At 34.8% G+C, this 19,779-nt stretch overlaps 1 protein-coding gene across 4 annotated transcripts in view; it reads left to right on the top strand.

Moving 5' to 3' along the window:
* Window positions 1-19,779, top strand: part of B3GALT1 (beta-1,3-galactosyltransferase 1) — a 186,491-nt gene that overhangs the window by 71,365 nt on the left and 95,347 nt on the right. For all 4 annotated transcript variants that reach the window (XM_064660988.1, XM_064660984.1, XM_064660987.1 and 1 more), the window contains exon 2: window positions 10,977-11,117. The gene's annotated coding sequence lies outside the window, so the exon portion shown is untranslated. The remainder of the gene's footprint in view (window positions 1-10,976; window positions 11,118-19,779) is intronic.

Below are 19,779 nucleotides of genomic sequence, written 5' to 3'. Positions count from 1 at the left end.
CAATCTAGCAAAGTAAATATGTATAAACCTGCTCTTTTTCTCAGCTATTGCATTTTCTGTACTTCTTCATCATTGGTTCCTTAATTTGAGGCCATAAAGGCTGACTCTGCCCTGATACTGGGCATAGATAAGTACCTTCTCCCAAAGGAAATGACATGGCCTGGTATTGTGATGGCATTCCTCGCGAAAAAAAACTTCTTCGCAATTTTCTGGTTTATATATAAAAATTTTATAAAATGCTTGTATTTATTTTTCTCCTGAAGATTTTCTCAGAGATGTCTAAATGTATTTCTACTTAATAATATTTCTACTTAATAATAAGCTGATTTAGTTTTCTACCAGAAAAAAAATTGGTATGATAAGGCACGCTAATAAACACAGCTGTATGTTCCTTTCTTACATATAGCCTTTTTGCAAATGAATAAAGAATATGCTTTTGAATTCTTTGTTAGTTTAGCATCTTAAGAAAAGTTAAAAAGAAAACCAGCACTTTTGACATTATGGTTGAAGCATGCACATTATTGTAAGAACCAGCTAATGTATTTTTCTTACAAAAATACTAGAAGTTTTATAAGAGGATGTAAGGATACAAAAAGAAAACTTTCTAGTGTAACAATACAAGTCCCTTTGCCAGATTCCTCTGAGAATTGCAAATATATTGCTCACAGAGCAGAACTGGCCATTGCAAATTCCCACGTCATTTGAAAAAATCATTGAAACACCAAATGTTGAAAACATTCTGAAATACTGTCTTGAAAAGCTGAAGACTAAAGTTTATATCCCTGAAACAGGAGAAAGGAAGAGTAGATGGATTAGATAGCTCTCTCTAGTAGTGCTGTGGCTGCAGAGTGGCAGCTGGTAGGCCTAGAAACGAACCTGAAAAAGTCTTCTTCCCATCCCCCCCAAGATATATCACCATTAAAAAGCTCATCTGTAATAACTGACAACCCAGTATCTCTCCTACCTTTAGCATAATTGGTTTATGAGCTGCAATACACCACGAAATCATCACACATACTCAGGGCTGTCTCACAAAACTACCATAACAACTGACTGTTTCATTCTGGAAAGAATATTCCAAATTCTGTTCTTTTTACCAGATTTCCCAATCAGCTGTCTAATGCTTCAAGAAAAAAAATCAGCTGATAAACCAGATTCTGAGTGAGAAAATGCCTGACTGAATTTTAAAATTTGCTCATTGCTAGTTAGAAAGTCATAGTATCTCATTCAACAGTAATGGACAGTGGGCCTGGAGGGACAGTAAAGAATTAACTCCTCTGAGTCTAGTCAAGGATAGAGTTGGGGTTTTTTTTCTTACATTAATTCTACTGTACATATTCCATCATATGCCAAGCATGATAGAAAATAGAGGAAAAATAAGATTAATTTGTATAAGGTCTTCTAAATATAGAAAAGAGATAAATGCTGTTTTATCTAATTGTTAAAGACACTGTTAAAAGATAATGATTAACCAATGCAGCATGGTGAGAGCAATATAAAGTAGGTTAATCATCTGGAGCTCACACAAACCCTGTTAGCCTCTAGTTAGTCTTTTCCCTAAGGTATCAACATAATTTGAATTTCAAAAAAGAGCTTAACAGAACACAGTTCTTTCTTTTTTGTTAAATAAGGACTTGGACCATAAAAAAGAAATCAACTTTACCTTTTCTAAATTTCTGTGTAATCATCTGATCTGAGCTAATAGCCTAAAATTGAGTAGTGTGAATGTTCCCCATTAGCTCCAGAGAAGGTAGTGGTAAAGCTCCCATCAAGTTTTGATTCCTTAGTCCAAGATACTAAGTACCTGGAATTTCTCATGAAGATAGATAATCTCTGCTAAATGAGAAAGATTTTATGCTATGCTGTGCTATGTTACACACCTGTGTTCTCCATTCCATGGGAATAAAAATCCATACTCCATCAGTGGAATCAATGTAGCTAATTTATACCACCTGGGCATCTGACACACACACACACACACAAAAAAAAAGCTAAAAAATTATTTCCCAATGTAATATTCATAGAAATGAAAAGCAAACCTAAGAGGAAAAGAAAAACACAATTCAATCAGCATTTGTTTTCATGATCTTTCTTTCTTTCTCTCCTTCTTTCCTTCTTTCGTTTTTCTAGATTTTAAAAACTCCAAAACTCAGTTTTCCCTCTCACAACTGTTAATAAAATGTGTTACTGTAGGACTGAGGAGCAGAAGTTTAGTGAGGAATAACAGACTAAATTAAATCTAATTGATCTTAGGCAGCCATCAGGGATATTCATAACAAGGAGAAGTGACCTTAAAAATACTGATCTCTTCCATTGTATTTGTAGGATGTGTCATCGTTTTCTCTCAACTCCGCTTACCCAGCACTCATTACACTTATTTTAAAAAAATAATGTTTTAGTTGGTTTTAAGTCTGGCATGGCTAATTTTACTTAATTGTCACTTACTTTTCAAAAATTACTGGGCTTGTAAATTTCATAGTAGTAAAGAAGGTAACAAATTCACAAGTGACTAAGCTTGTTGAGGCAAAAAAATTGTCTTGCAACTTCTGTTGCAAAAAAATCAGACAAAAAAATGACAAAAAAATCTAATAACAATTGAACAGCAAGTCCCACTACTGTGGCAGTATTGAAATAAAATTGCTGAAAAAAAAGCCACATTTTTATGCTTGCCTATTAAGTTTCTCCATAAAAACCAGTTAGGGTAGTAATTCAGAGGGCTTTTGTTCTACTAATCACTAACTACAGTGTTTTCCTAATGAAAGTCATGCATAAAGAAGTTATTTAGCTGTTGAAGGTTCTGAATATAGAGTATAAAGGACTGGGCAGTTTAACAGTATAAAAGAGATGCTAGAAAGTCAATTTTATATGTATTAAAATCAACGTTAGAGATTTGCAGGGTTTGGAGGGGAGGAAAAAGGTAGGGTAGAAAAATTCTGTCAGGAATACATGTGAACATCATAAAGATTAGAACATCACCTATATAACTTGATTTACAGATTCTTTTTTTATTATTATTATTATTTTTTACTAGAGTCAGACCAGCAGTCAGCTCCTCAGCATGTGTTTTGGATTGTGCTTTTCTGGACAGTCTTACCCTAATTTTTTCACAGGAATAGATTTGATTTCTTTTTCTACCTTTTAAAGCTGAACTTCTTTCAATGTTACAGGTTACTCTGTCTTAAATATGTCTTGATTTTATATTTGTGGTTTTGGAGATGGTGGGGAAAAATACAGGTGGCCTGGGAAGCTTACACTTTTACACATTGGCAGATTTGTGAAAATCTTCGTGTTTCACCCTAATACTATTTTTCTAAGCAATTCTCTGACTAAACTGACATCTTAGCAAAAATTATCAAACCCCTTTCCCTTTGAGCTTTACTTCTAGTTTAAAAGCACATTTATCTATAAGGCACTCTGGACTTCAAAGATGGTGAATCACCCACGTATCTATGGCATATGTAACACTGCAATTCACAATATTTTGTGTATTAGATTAATATTTGCCCCATTTTCTAGAACAATGCCAGACCCAGATTGATAGTTATCTTGTTGATCGACCCTGCTTCTCTTGTTGTAGCTTATTTAAGACATTCACCTCCACAGCTGATTCTTTGCACAACTGTAATTTAGAAAAGATTAATTCTTTTTCCTTTGTAAAAGAAAATGTAATTGCCATATATTCTCAAGAGCCCAAGGTGACTTCTTCAATCTGATTTTGTGCTTCCTTCAAATTAGACTTTTTTAAAGAAGGAAAAGAAGGTAGAAAATCAAACATCCTAATTTGGTCTTTATTAATAAATCCCTAAACCCCAGATTCTCAGTACACAGATGAAAATTACTGGTTATACAATACTTGTAAGAGTAATATGGGAAGCATGCATTTCTTTTTAGAAATGGAATGATCTAGGAACTGATATAAATTTTAGAAGAATTATATGTTAAACTAGATTTATTTATGTAATGTCATTGAAAAGCTTCACATTGGAAGATGCAAATCATGAAGTAAACCAAGATAAAATTATGACAGTTGATCAGAAAATAGAAAATATTTATTTTCTATTTACTGTTTAGGTACTTACATACACTACAACTCTCTCATTCTTCATTATAAAAGTTGGGAATCACAGAAATGGTATTTCTTACCATCGCAAAAATTACGGAAGTATCATGGTCTCCATTTTATAGAAGAGAGAGAAAAGCCCAGAAGCCATGCAAGAAACCTGAATTTCCCTGAGCCCACTCACTGGCCTACTTGCGTTATAATCTAGACCTAATGGCTAACTGTGTCTTTGTCATTTTGAGACAGCAAACTTAGTTTGAAATTATATGTGTCTACTTATTCAGTGCTGTTAGGTGACATCAAAACACTGTTTGTGTTTCTTATTTTCACTGATAACCGGTTATGTTCCAGTAAGGTGGAACTTTTAAAATTTTAGTGGGACCAAAATGTGTGTTTTTTTAAAAACAATTCTGCTAAAAAACCAAAAAAAATATTGATCAGATTCATCTCATGTCTCAGTTGAGATCAAAACAGTATCTAGTATCTACTCTTAATTAAATTGAGTGGATATGACCTTAGTTTGAAATTAAACTTCTTGAAAACCTTTTTTTGGTCTTCCAGAACAGAACAGGGTTTGGTGGTCTCTGAAGTGTACCTGAAGGTTTGGTTTGAGCTCTTAACTCCTCTGCACTTTGCACCTATTCACTCTATCCTATTCTGTACCATTATAAAATAATTATTGTTTACTACTCACAGCAATAAAATCATCAGCATGATCAGTGCTGGTATTAGGAGGAAGATTGGAGGCAAGACAACAGCAGAAGTGAAAGAGTTTAAGACTTCATGTGCGGCAGTACTGACTCAAACAAATGTCATATCCCAAAGGGAGAGTGCCTGATTCAGTTTCATGAGCCTTCCTACCTTGATCATTTGGCAGCAAGCAACTTAGTGATCCTGCTAAACTTGCTTTCAAACTCCTGTCTTGGCTGTGCTACTCACAGGAGAAGTAGGCAGAGAGAGAAAACAGAGCACTGCCCTTCCCTGCCTTCACCCTCTCCAAACTCTCTGTGCTTCCAGTTCCCCTCCCACAACATTCACAATGGTATTCCTCTGCTCGGCTCTTTCTGTGTGGCACACTTCAAAACACGATTTCTCACATATAACCAGGGAAAGGAGATACTTTGCATAAGGAGAATAAAATCCGAGGGAGGTATCTCAAAAGTCAGTTTAGGACATACTGTGGGAGTTTAGAGGATGCATCATGTAGGACATAAGAGGACCAAAGGAATCAGGAAAGAAAAAGGGAGTCTGAGGTTCTTTTTACCATTGCAAAGTTTATCCAGCTCAAAAGCATATACCACAGATGGCAGCAAACTGGAAATACAGGCACAGTGAACTTCTTCCCATACTAATTCTGAATTTACATACTTGTTTATATGTAGCCCATTCAGCCTTCATCAGCAGAGGTGTCTGAGATTTGTAGTGTGAAGGTTCATGGATACATGAATATTTGAGCTTTAATTATTTTATCCAAACAGTTTTGTTCTACTTTTATCACAATATAACTAGCATTCAAATTATGATATATATCTTTAGAAAGCACAGTAAGGGGGAAAATAGGTACCAAATAAAATCTTATTAATTTTGTGCAAAAATGAAAAAAAAAAATTGTAGAGCAGCATGAGGGCAGTCATAAAGCAGGGGAAAAAAATCATGTAATTATTTAAGGAATAGAGATAAACTCTTTGGAATTCCTACAAGCAGGCAACTAAATTAGTAATAGATACTGGTATTCTCAAATACTTGATAATTAATATAAGATGATAAAATACAGTTCAAAATAAAAAAGAATAAAGAAAGGAATTTTTTAAAAAGTGTAAGTCAGCATAATGAGCTAAAAAGTAAGAAATAAGACACTCTTAATTTAACAGTAATTTTCAATCAGAGGCTGAAATATTAAATAATACATTTAAGATAATTTTGCAGTTAGCAATTTATCTGCTATACATATGAACAATATTCAGGGTAAAAGAAAATATACCCTGTTGCACTACACAGTAATCACCAGATTAATTAAATACAGTAAGAACTGTATTACAGCCAGTCTAACAAGGAATTTCCCATCTCAAGCAGCCAACTCATAGGATCAGTTTTCACATCAAGCTACAGTATTTCTGGAGCAGTGATTAGCATCAGGATGGAATCAATAATGCTATAAGAGTAATGAGGCACAGAATCACTCCTCTTTTTCATACAAAGGATTATGAAAGGAATGAAAAAATGGAAATTGTAAGCATATTTAATTGTTCAATTGAGTTAAAAGATGTTAAAGGTACTAAAAATAAGCAACTACTATTTTTCAATTGACAAAGCATCAGATGTTATTTATTCTTTTACCCAGAAAACAGAGACCAGTTGTTTGGACGTCAGCTATTGAAAAATCATTGTGTGAAAGTTAAAATGCTCGCTGGAAAAGCACAGTTCAATTAAGCATAGCCTGCACAGATCAGTCAGAGAAGGTCATACTTTACTGACACACAAGAGTACTGTGAAGACGTTACTGCCATGACTGATGAAAGAAATTCGGTAGATTTATGATACCCTGATTTGACAATGCCCTTCCCTCAGAAATTAATGACTTTAGGACAGTGCTAGGACATAAGGAGTAAATGGAACTGTTAGTTAAAAATAAGAGCTGGGGAAAAAAATGCATTTGAAAGCTTGTTTTTTCAAGTTGTTTTGGGAGGATTTATGTAGGTCTAAATCAAAATTCTAGCACCCCCATACTATTTGGTTTGGGACAAGGATACTAATTCTTTCCTTATTTGATTCTTTCTTTAAATGGCAAGTAAATATCAGGGAGATTACAATATCTAGAGGAATCAGTAAATGACCAAATTGAGTCTATACAAAAATAAACCCATGCGAGGATATGTGTGCATACACCTTGTGTAGTAATGCCATTCAGGAATGAGGAGGTGTGGAAACATCCCTGAGCAGTGCCCTGCTGTGTTTTGCTACAGACAAGGCATTGGAATCTCACACTATCCAAACCCTGAAACACAATGAAAACGTGGACATGTTTCTGTTATTTAAGTTGCCCAGACCAGCTGGGCAACCACTTATCATGGGAAAATAATATTGTGTTGTCCCATGCTGAAACATGAGATCTGTACCAAGTCTTTGGAAAAATTCAATTGTAAATTAACTGGTGTATACCTACATTCAGTGGCTTTTTAAATGCCTGCCTAGAAGATACAGATGTGTAAAATTATTTTTCATAAATTCTATCAGTGCCTCTAATGAAACAAAAAACTTCCTATACATATATTAAGCTACCCAATACAACAAGAGCAGATCTAGTACAGAACTTTAAGAATATCTGAAAGCAGAGGGAAAGTGTCATCTTCCATGAAATGCAGCAAGTTTTCAGAGTACTTGGTGAAGAGCTCTAACAGGCACACACTAGAAGTTCTTTTAAGATTTCCCTGTAATTGAAACTTGTGCTATTACTGAAGTATTTAAGTTACATAAAAAAGAATGTTGATTTTTCTCCTAGATAAGATTGGAGATGGTATAAAGTAATCAGAATTACGAAAAAGACTGTCAAAGGCAAAATCAAATTGGGCCAGAGAATCAGAAATTATGAGTGCAAGAGATGAGCTTGAAATTAGGATAAGTGATAACTAAAAGTTGGATAAAATATACATATCTGCAATGGTGGGACATTATCAAAATATTCTTAGGATCAATTAAAACTTTAATTATTTTTTTTCTGAACTTTTTTTTTCCCCTCGATCTGGCCCAAAGGTAATTTTTAACTCCCTTGAGAAAAGTGTTTTCTACAAGGGAGACAACCTGCCTCTTCTGGTTCATATCTTAAAAGAAGCCATGGTCCTTGAAGCTTTCAGCCCCACTGTAGGTACTGTACATGCAGGATCCTGCCACAGTGAACTCAAGACTCCAGACCCCAAAACACCTTACTCTGCTTCACAGCATGTCATATGTAAACACTAGCCCTGAACTATATCTCTGAGATTTCCAGGTGGCAGTCTGATCCAACTTGGTTAGTGAAACAGTGTTGTAGAAGCTGAAGGACCTAGAGCAGATGGAGTGACATCCCTATCTGATTATTTCTGAGCAATGGGAAAGGTGTAGTCCAGGTATGGGTGAGCACACCACCTCATTATCATTTTAACCAAGCCATTGTTATGTAAAGGTTTTAAAACAGAACCAAGTTACCATGGAAACTGATTGAAGCAAAGACTTACCGTAAATTCTTTTCTAGACAACGATAACAGGACTGACAGGTGGGCTGTAAAAGGAAAATGAGTGCAATATGAGTTAGGCATGTTGGTCTGTTTTCTCTTCCTAAAAGCAGGAGAGAGCATTTATAGCTCTGCTTTATCTCTACTATTTTCTGCTGTGATATATTGAACATATTTTAAAAGAAGCTCCCACCTAAATGAACCTTTTATTTTGTCATAATCCTATTTGCAAGGGGATGTTGGTGCTCTAGAGAAAAGAGCTGAAGGGCAGGGCACTCCACTTATTTTCCCAAATTATTATGTCTTGCCAGAATCATCAGGGAGGAAGAGCCATCACTCAGGATACACATTTGCATAAAGTGCCCTTTCCCGACAGTGTTTATATTGTGGTCCTGAAATATACTCTAGGTACATTTACATCTCAGCACAGCACTCCCCTTGTACAATATGAAAGAAGGTAACAGGGGAATTACGTGGTTTTAGTGAAGAAATACCCCTTTTCCCTTTTACATAATTTTGAAAATATACCTCTTTTCTGCAATCCTATTCAAAGTCAAAATGATTTGGCTCTGCAAATATCTTTCTTAGTCTGATGGATGATGGTAAGACTAACAGGGATTACAGTACACAGCCCCCAAAACACAGTGCCAGAGTTTTACAAAGGGAAATTGGCAGAATGAACAGCAGAGCTTGTACCTTTTCCACTTGGAATATTTAGCTGGGAATGATTTCAGCATATCAATATGCAACAGTTTTTTAATTCTGTGCTGGATGTTTCTACCTGCTGTGCTTAATTTCAGAATCTTGTGTTATCATTAGAGAAAAATATTCTCTTTTGCGATACAATTTTCTACCAAAAGGAAGGCATGAGAAGGGGCAGATTCTTACTTGAATTCATCCCACTACTTTCCTAGCCCAAAGTTTTTTCTTCTTGGTTCCAGCTTCCAGCTGGAGCTGTATTTGTACATGCCCTCCTGATGTAAGCCATAAAGCAATTTTCTTCCAGATTTTAAGAGGTCAGCTGTCATCAACAGACATAGTTGGTCCCAGTACACTAGAATCACAACAGATAGTCACCTTTTCCAGCATGTTTGCCTTACAGCTAAAAGTAAGGCAACAGCTGGTTTTGTAGTCAAAAGTAAATATACTTCTCACCTTCAGTCTGTACCTTCCTCAGCACTGTGGGGGTGGGGACATGACAGATGGTTCCTGCTAAGTAATCAGAGATAGAATGGTATTTGGTGTATGGCATAAATTTCCAGGCAAATAAGAATGCTTTTCATTTAATATTGTCCCTGTGAAAAGCTGGATACCTTAATAAAATGTGGCAAGCTCTAAGGAAACTCATATTACATGTTAAAGTAATATGAAGTATGAAGATGAGACTAATCACAGAACTGCGATAAATGATGCACAAGCTAACAGTTACTTGACGGAAGTGAATTTTTATAACTCTGTTATAGTCCAGGCTCGGTTGTCAGTCATGCTTGGGCAGAGGCTTGTGAGATCCTTGGGACTGGACACTCAAGGAGTCCTTGCATTAAAAGGTAGAACCATTTAAAGGAAGCCATTTTAAGTATTTCTATGCTTTTTGTCTTCATTCTGACCCTCCTGGAAAAGGGTCAACAAATACAGCTGTTGTTCCTCTCAAGCAAATAAATTCCTCATGAAGGTAAAAATTATTTCAAATATATGCTTTTAATTCTATAAAGGGTGTCCCAATAATTGACAGTTTAATACAATTAAAATTCCTTGGCACCATTCTATGTTCCCAAATTTAATTATTTTTCATATCTGCTTCTTTGACAAAAACGTGTCATTTCAAGTAATCATCATCAGATTCCAGATACAGGTGTTTATCTTGGACTTAATTAAGGAGGTCAGAGTTTTACAAATAAGAATGTTGGCAATGGTTAAAGTTCATAACATTGGACAATACAATTTTAATTTACACATTCTTGCGAAAAGGCATGATTATTCAAAAGGAAAGGTGGGGAAAAGAGGCACAAGAAGTGGAGGAGGGATTGTTAGGAACTGGAAAAAGCCAAGATATAAGTTCAGGGAGTGAGGGGAGACACCCAAAAACCCCCAAACAAACAAACCAACAAAAAACCCTCCAAAAAACAAAACAACAACAACAAACAAAAAATGATAAAACAGAAAATGAACAGAACAAGCCTCCGTAAAACTGTAATTACCATTTACAATACAAGGATAATTCTTCCAAGCCCAATTAGAATTCTGTGAAAATTGCTGAACCTTGTAGACATGTCTTAGATAGGCACCTTGTTGAAAACTTCAAGATTAGGCCTGAAAGAAAAGAGATCAATGCTGTAACTAAACTAGACTGTGACATATCTGACTGGTCGTTCTAAAGGTTTTGCTTGGGCTTACAGAGGAAAATTTGCCAAACACTGGTGGTTTGTGTTTCTCATGAGCCCACGTTTTATGTTGCAAGACATTACTTATACATGTTTGTGTTGCCACAGTTTATGCAGAAAAAAATGTATATAAGCAGATTCTGTGCATGGATCTAAGTGGTTAGTAATATAAAAATATGTCAGTATTCACATCTGCAAACTTACTACTTTATTACTTGACCCCAAGTCTCTTAATTGTTCTACCTCTGTTTTCATGGAAGACAGAAAGAAAAGTAATAAAAGTCTTTCATTTACCCATATGTAACTCAAGGATATTTGTCAATGCAGGTTTATCAATACAGAGTCCACATTGGTTTCACATGTGACAAGGAGGCAAGCAAACAGTGGAGAACGGCAGTACATGTGATGCAGATAAGCAAGAAAGAAAAATTAAGGACAAAAAGACAGAGCAGTTACTAAAAAAAAAAGGTAAGTGATTCAGATGATTCTGTATAAAGTGTAAAATGTAAAAAGAATGGTATCAAATAGTGTATGTTTATCTTGCCCTTCCTAGTATTTCTGAGAATTACTGCTACATGTGTCTATGGACATACCTACACACACACACACACACACACACACACTTACACTCACTCACACAATGAATTTACTTTTTGAACAAAGTTTTACTTACCCTCAGTGAAAATATTTACTATACTGGTATTTGACATTTCTTTTAATAAATTTTTCTAGATTTCATTTTATTTCCTCTACGTAAAACATTGTACTATTTCCACAGGAAGCCAGACAAGTAATATTTTGACTGGGGAGTAAAAGAATGTTGTGCTATGTGTGTTACTGTTCCTTCTCAACAGTTCTAAGTTCTCAAACCTTACAATGTATATCCTGTCCTTGAACTGATCTCTTGGGGCATTACAAGCACACTGCAGAAATTGCATTTTCACCACTAACAGAAGGTGGAAACAAAATAATAGCTAAACATTACATACCTATCTGCTTAATCCTTACCTCTCCCTTCCACTCACAAAACTAACACTAACTTGAGAATGCTGGTATAACAACACACACGAAGTGTTAAGAAATGGTTACTTACAGGTTTTTGCATTCCTGAGTAACACCATCACCTTATCACATCCATTTAGTTTATCCACAAAACAGAAATCCTTTTAGAGTTTGTAGAAATGCTTTAACCCATCTACAAAATGTTATGTTTATATTTAACTTTCATAGAACAGCATCTAATGCTTCCAGACAGCATTTTTCAGAAGACTGACTCCAAATCTATGGAAATTCACTACTGAAATAACACGTTCTATGAATCAAGAGCTCTAAAGACATTAAAAACCAATCAAACAAAAATCCTCAAAACTCATTATTACTGTTGCATCATATTAATTATACAACACACAATTCCTGATAATGCAATATCGTGTTCGTGATAACTTTCTGCCCTTTGGTAGGATTGGCACACACTGAGACATTCTGTCTATTCCTTTGTACATTGTTGATTGATAGCTGCTGCATGTATGCAGAGTATCAGCAAGGATGCCTCTGATGGGAGAAGCAGCATCATACAGCTGGAGTTTCTCTAGGACATGCAATATTCATCAGTTGCAAACTTGGGAATGTCATATTGTAAAAGCTACATGATAAAAGACGCTGTGTGGTGTTACAGCTGATTCCATTTGCCATATGGCATGTTATTATTTTGTATTACCTTGGGGAGTGCGCTAAAAGTGAAAGAACAGAACACGCTCAAGGTATATGGAATAATAAGGGCAAATTGCATAGTTCTTAATTATATCAGTACAGTCTGTAACTGAAATGGAGACGGAACTAAATATGAGAGTTGAAAGTGCATTATACTACTTCCCAGCTCCTGAAAAGTAATAAACTCTATCAGGAATATTTAAACAGAAAGAAATTGCTAGCCACCATATGTAAAAACCTACAGACAACCTCAAAGCAGGTTGACTCAAAAGTCAGCAAATGCTACGTGTAATGCTACACACATTCCCAAAATATGGTTTTACATCAAAAATAGTTTTACATGGGGTAGGCTGGAGAAAACATTTAATCAGTAATCTCTAAATGAGAGCCCATATTCTCAGCTGTAATAAAACCATGACATGAATTATTAGAATAATAAAGTGGAGGGTATTTGCTGAAAACAATTAAAGTAAAAGCATAATAATTAATTGCATCCTTTTGATACAGGTAAGTGAGCTGTCCGCAGGGCCTAAGAAGTTCCAAACAAACAGAATCTCCAAATTTTAAAAGGCTTTCTCTTTACAATGTATCAGAATTCACAAGCAGATTGTTATGAATGTGGCCAAAACTGAAGCAAGATTTGAGGAAAGATGGTTCAATGAAAAAATACTTTGTATTTTACATGACAGTATTTGTCTGCAAATTCCATTCTTTGCATGTCAATAGATTGAGCTTCACCCCTCTCTTATCCTGGAGTGCCATCTTTGCAGCTGTTATCTGACTCTGAAACAAAATCCAGCCAAGGTTAGATCATTCTTTGGGAGCTATTATTCAGTCACCACTTACATTTTAAATGACAAATTTTGTGATACCAAATAGCATAAACATACAGGCCTGCTGTTTTTTGGCCTAGTTTGGCTCTAAATGCCATAGTCCATTAGATAAGGCATTTTAAGTTAGAGGAACAGAACATTTTCAAATTATTCATGATAATTGTGCAATATTTCAGATGATATCCTCAAAACTATCATCTATTCAACTGTTCAGTTTGAGTAGCCAAAAAGTAGATCGCTCCCATTAGCCAGATCTTTAGTAGAAATAAATCAGATAAATTCTAGTGACTCTCAATATTTGCACCTGCATTTTGCTTTCCTATTAGTTTTTACCAGCTTTTAGAAAGATAATTTTTTTTTTTTTTGGTAAGTCATTCAAGTGACTCAAGGTCATTTAAAGCTAACAGAACCTCACAGAAAAGAGAACAGAGGATCGTGGCTATATGGCCCTTGTAAAGCTTGCACTCACTGCCAAAACCAGTGCAGTTTACCAGTACCAAGGTTTGACACTGCATTGTTTACATTTGTAAATGCAGGAGGGGCTGAGCTGCAACTACTGTGCAAATTACTGCAGCCATTTTCATTTCTCAGCTAATGTTAACAGCAACTCATAACACATTCTCCACTGTATTATCAAGATCTATGAAGTTTTCACACATCTCAGTCTGTGTGCCACTCATGCTTCTGTTCCAGCCATAAAATAGGCTGATGGCAAAAATGACTGATGTCACTAAATGAGGGTTATTATTCAGTGAGAGATAAGGAAAGAAAGGGAGGGAGAGAAGGAGGGAAGAAGCCAGTTCTCACTATTATATTCAAGGGTCTTCTTCCTTTTTAAGTGAGCTGGAATCTTGAATAAGAGTTAACTGGCAACTGACAGCTCAAGTTTAAAGACTCAGTGTTGTAAATATACTTGATAAATTAGCAAACATTTTTCCATTATTATCTTCTTTAAAGGAAAGCTGCTTATTATTACAAAATAGAGTAATATTTTTCATCTAAGAATGTATTCAATTCCATGCTAATGAAAGATAACTAGTTTGACAGAATCAGTGTTTACCTTACCGTAATAAATTGAGAATTTACAACTACATTTTAAATACTTTGATTTCTGCTATTCTGATAAGCTCTGTTACCCTGACAACAAGCATAAATGAATGTGTTAGGTCATGATAAATTTTCAGTGCTGCAGTTTTAAATTGGTATTGGAAAATAACTTTTTTAAAATACTTAGTAATTTCTGCTGAAAAGATAGAAATATTTAATTAAATATGGGAAATGGAATGTCAGTATGAATTTTTAAAACTAAAATCTTATCATAGCATGGTAGTTATTTCTACTATTATTTTTTACTAAATTTGCACACCCTTCAAGCTTCACACTGAACAACTCAGAAAAACATCAAGAAAATGATAAATGGGAGAGTTTGGGAATTTAAGTCAAGGAAAGAATCATGTTCCAAAGTTTTCCCATGACAGACAAAGTTTTTTCTGCTATTCCACTTTTTTAGGCAGTTAATTTTTTTAATTAATTGATCATTAGAGTATTATAGTATAATATTGATTATTTTAGATGTGTACACTTTTAAAGTCTTCAATAAATTTAAGAAAATGCAGATAGGCCAAAAATTTGCTATGCTGCAGAGGTAGAATGCTCAATTACATCTAGCAGGAAAATCAGAAGTAAAGTATTTTTATCCAACCATAGTTTATAAGTAACCAAGGTTGAACAGTGGCCATATCTTAAGAGAATTTCAGAGAGAAAAGACATGATTTGTAAGACGTGATCTATTCAAGAGTACATTGTACACTATAAAACAATATTGTCAATTACAACCCCCCCAGTTTTAGTGACAATACAGTATTTAAAAACTTGGAAAACTGGTTATGTAATCTAGAATAATAAAATTTTTACTATGGTCAACCTCTGACTTTCACTTCCAGAGGCACTGCTATATTCAATTTTATAAATACACCTCTACTCAAAAACTTGGAAAATAAGCATCCGCTCCATGCTTTAGAGGTGCCTAAGACCTAACTAAATACAATTTATGCATATTTTAGGGCTTCTTTTGATGTATATTCAACTGTCAATTCTCATATGTTTCTTCTAAAAAGATACTCTGCTGCATATTTGCAGTACATTATGAACAGATGTTATACCTGCTCTGCTGATTCCTCTTAGAGTACTTATATCTTTGCTAGATTATGAAGTGTTGATTAAATAGTAAGTGAAAAACATGGTGTAGTAAACAAAATATATTAGGATTTCAGTGCTTTTTCTAAATGACGTTATTCAGTGTTTCCAAATTCTTCCTTATTCTTCTTCCTTATTCTGCTTCTAAAATACTTCCTTATTCTAAATCTAAGCTTTTTTATGCCAGCAGAAGCTGGCAGACTCTCAAGGTAAACAACTGGCAAATTCTCCTGAGCACTCAGCATGATCTGTATTTTCTGCAGTTCAGTCAAAACCTCAATATCATTTGAGAGTAAGACCATGATATGTCCTTAATAGTCGAACAATGTTATTTCTTATTTTCAGGGGAAATTTTCAGAAAGCAGATCCCATTTTGCAAGTGAGGCTTTTTAACTGCCGTGCCCACACTGCACATTTGGCCAATCCATTCACTAGTACCAAACAGATCCCTATCCTTTTATTCCCAAAGATGTACATGTATGTTTTTGATATACTGTGTATGTTCAAAGACAATTATTTGAGTAAACACAGAATCTGAAAAATGAACAAGGTGAAAAGTATAGAACTATGTTTTCTGAGCGAGGCTCTGCCTCTTGTTTACACCCTAATCTCCAAGAACACCTCCTGATCAAGCTGCATCCTAAAAGCAACATTAAGTGCTTTCCTGGAACAGATTACTGAACTGCATGCTCAGATGATCACTATAATTTCTTATTTTTAAAGGCTGTGACTGCAATAACATCATGCTAGCAACATTTATGTTATAAATTGTACATAATTGTATAGAAATAAACCTGTGAGGTATCTAAGTCTCCATCAAAATGCAATAAAGTGGGAGGGTTTTTTTAAACCAGAAAACACAAGACTGAACAGGAATGAAAATAGTCCTTTGTAATTCCTTGCTTATCCCACCAAAAGACCATCTGATTTTTATAGTGAGTTAAAACATAAGAGATATAAGTAGTTCTTTGCTGTTTAGAATATTATTGATTTTTTTTGACATCGCAGATGACAGTAGATGTGATTAATGGCTGCTGATAATTGGAGTTTCATTCCAGTGGTTATTGCTTGTCAGTAACAATTAATAGCTCCACAAACCCCTCATTCATTTCACAATATTAAAGACTGATGGCTTGTGGGAATTATGCTAAACTAGCACTTTCAATTAGATTTTGAATTTTATAGTATATTGAATAACAGTTTATGGTTTTATAATAGCAATGATAGTTTATTGTTGCATGGTAATCACTCTCATTACATGTATGTTTATCTGGAGAATTACAATTTTTATAGTCATTAAAATTATTCAATTACATTTCTCTAGAAGTACAGGGTGCTTTGGTCTGTATCAGTAAAGATGGGTTTGAATGTCAGTGACATTGGTTCTGCCCTACTATTTGATAGGCAAGATGCAATGTTTAAGAGAGGCAAGAAAAGTTTCTGTTCCTTGGTATCAAGCACCAGCTGGAATGGAGTGTTGCACAGCCACCCAGTTGCAAGTGTCCTGCCTACAGTTGGCTGGGCTGTAGATGTAAGGCAGTAACTGCCATTTCCAGAATGGTGGAAGAGAGGAGGGGAAATCTTCAGTAAAGTGAAAGACGGATTTTTGGAGAATCACCAAGAAGCATCCTCACTTTTGGCCTTTTCTCCAGTAAAAAAACTTCCTGCAGTCAGAAGGAAAAAAAAGTAAAGAAACAAACAAAAAAACAGCAGGAAGGGAGAAGGAATCAAGGACTGGCACAGAGGAGTGGACAGGGGAGAGAGAAAGAGCTATGTAAGATAAAGTTGTTTGAAAATGTCATCTGCATCAGGACAAAATGGTGCATAGACTTTAATGTGAGAGATTGGAAAGGGTATAATTCTTTATTGTGACTACATTAAACTTAGAACAGTTTTTAAAGTTTCTTTACTGAGAAATCAGCAGGCTCTGAAGTTTAACATGCTTGTAAGATAAATCTTGAAAATATAAGTATACTGATAAAAATTCTGACACTCAGGAAGCCAGTGCATTTCTAACACAGACATCTACATTGTCAGGATCTAAGTCAGAGACCACTGAATAAAGTTTGAAAAAGTGGAAAATGGAACAATGTGGAGAAAGAACTTTATAAAGTAAGCTTCTTAATTAGCAAGGCACATACTGATTTCACTTGCATAAGAGCTTTTGCTCCTTGACTTTAATTTTTTGATGCAGAGAATACTATTTTTATGACAATACTGTAAATAAATGTTTCTTCTGCTTTGTCTCTTAACATGCTCTTAAAATTTACTGATAATTTTGATTATTTTTCTAGTTTAATCTTAAACAAATTATCTAACTAATCTCCCAAATAAAGAAAATTCTACTAATTCAATCTTGTAATTTTCTTCCAAACAAGGAAGTTATTCTAGTGTAAGATGAGAACCTGTCCCAAGAAGCACCAAATTATTTCAGCAAACAAGGTTAAGGGAAAAGTCAATAGTAAAAATGACTATGATAATTCTAACAAAATTCCAGGTCAAAACTGCTGTCTGTTGCACATCTCCATTCAGTAGTGATCATGTCCAAGTCAATGCCAAACTCTGAATGAAATGAATGAGAACAGGATCAAGACCTTTCTTATTACTATTTGATTAGTTTGTGCAGATTTGCAAAAGCAGAAAATTACTGCTGGTGATAGGAAAACCTCCAAAGATATTCTTGTTTGTTTCCTTGGAAAAATCATACTGTGAAAGTTTGGATGATTATACAGATATATGTAAAACTTCTCTGATTTACTTTGCTCCTGGCCTTCAGACCATCTGTTCAGAAATATTTTTTTCTTACAGTTTCATGATTCTACTATTAGTTATTTGTTGCATATTAGCACCTCACAGCTCTAATTAGTATATGTTCTACTGTGGCAGGGGCTATATAGACCAGGTGAAACCAAGTGCAGAGTAAGTTGGGACTAAATAAAAAAAATAACCAGCTTTGCAATTCCCAAGGTAGATTTCTGCTAAGTGTAAGTTAAGGGTTTTTCTAGAACAATTTTTTTCTTATAATTTCAATTCCCAATGTTATTTGGATAATAAAATTTAAAGGAAAAAGGTATTGAATTAAATTCACAATTATGATGTAAACCATCGTGACTAAGGAGAACAAAGTATACAGATGTATGCCAGTAATCCAATGGAGAAGGATGAGGGAGTTCAAAAAAGCAATTTGGTTCTATTCTTTGATATAATCTAATAAAACATTAATCTTTCTATTGTGAAACACAAATTCAGGCATTGCGATGGCTGTAGATCCAATTCTAATGTCTTATTCAGACAAATCATTTTCACTGCTCTCATGTTTGACAATACCAACAAAGATAATCCCATAATATATGTCCCATATCCAGCACTGAATTTATCAGGTGTGGGTTATTTATTTTATGACTGAAAAATTTCTGGAAACATCATATAATCCATGTTGGTAATTCAGGTACTGTTTTCAAAATGTAGTATTTTACAAATATGTAAGGGAACTAGACATTGCCTTGAAGCAAACTCCAGGGACGTGGGAAAGCCAATAGATCTGGGCAGAATAAGGGATGTCAGAGCTTCATTAGTTGTCACTTTTGGGGTATAGATTCTAGCTTCTGTGTGCCTTTCTTGCTCTCAAGTACCCAGCAGTTTTAGTATGCCTCAGGCAAAAAGATAATTCAAATATGCATACATTCAATAGCATTAAACTCATCAGAACACACATGCAAAAATTTAGAAGCTGAGACCCAGCTGTTTGCTGCTTTGAAGAATTGTCTGTTATTTTCTTTTTTTTTTTTACTATGAATAGCACCTGTAAGTATTGAGAACAGTGAAGCCAAGCAGAACATAAGCTATAAGCAGAAAGCAGGAATAGGCCACACAAATACTCTTTTGTTCACATGAAATTGAGGTTGTCTGAGTGTGTTTTATAAATTCAATCAAAACATCTGCTAGAAGAGCTCTCACTTAAGCATTAGCTACTCCATCTTTTCAGAAGATCTTGTGTATTCCTAGTGGCTCGGTCCAGAAAACTACTTGTATTACTATGGAGTGAAGTGGGAATAAATTCACACACTGTGCTCTGGAAGACTATATTTAACATGAGAGATGAAGATCATCTTTTACCTTTACTCTAAAACCTATGACTTTTAGAATTTGGGGATTTTCTACTTATTTACTAATGGTAAGCATATGTTGTGACTGTAGTGCTTGAGAATTTATCTGATTAATAGAAGAAATAAAAGCTTAACATTTTACTGCTGCTGTGTTTATGCTTACAGTTTGTAGCTTTATTTCTGAACTTCCGGAGAAGCGCGATTCTTTTAGTCTACATGGCCAGTGTAAAAATTCTCTCTCTTCTACTCCTGCATTGCACACACACACAAAATTAAACTATAAAA

Source organism: Pseudopipra pipra, chromosome 7, assembly GCF_036250125.1.
Source record: "Pseudopipra pipra isolate bDixPip1 chromosome 7, bDixPip1.hap1, whole genome shotgun sequence".
Classification (NCBI taxonomy): Eukaryota; Metazoa; Chordata; class Aves; order Passeriformes; family Pipridae; genus Pseudopipra; species Pseudopipra pipra.
The sequence above is the reverse complement of the archived record's forward strand: the minus strand, read 5'-3'. Positions and strand labels throughout refer to the sequence as shown.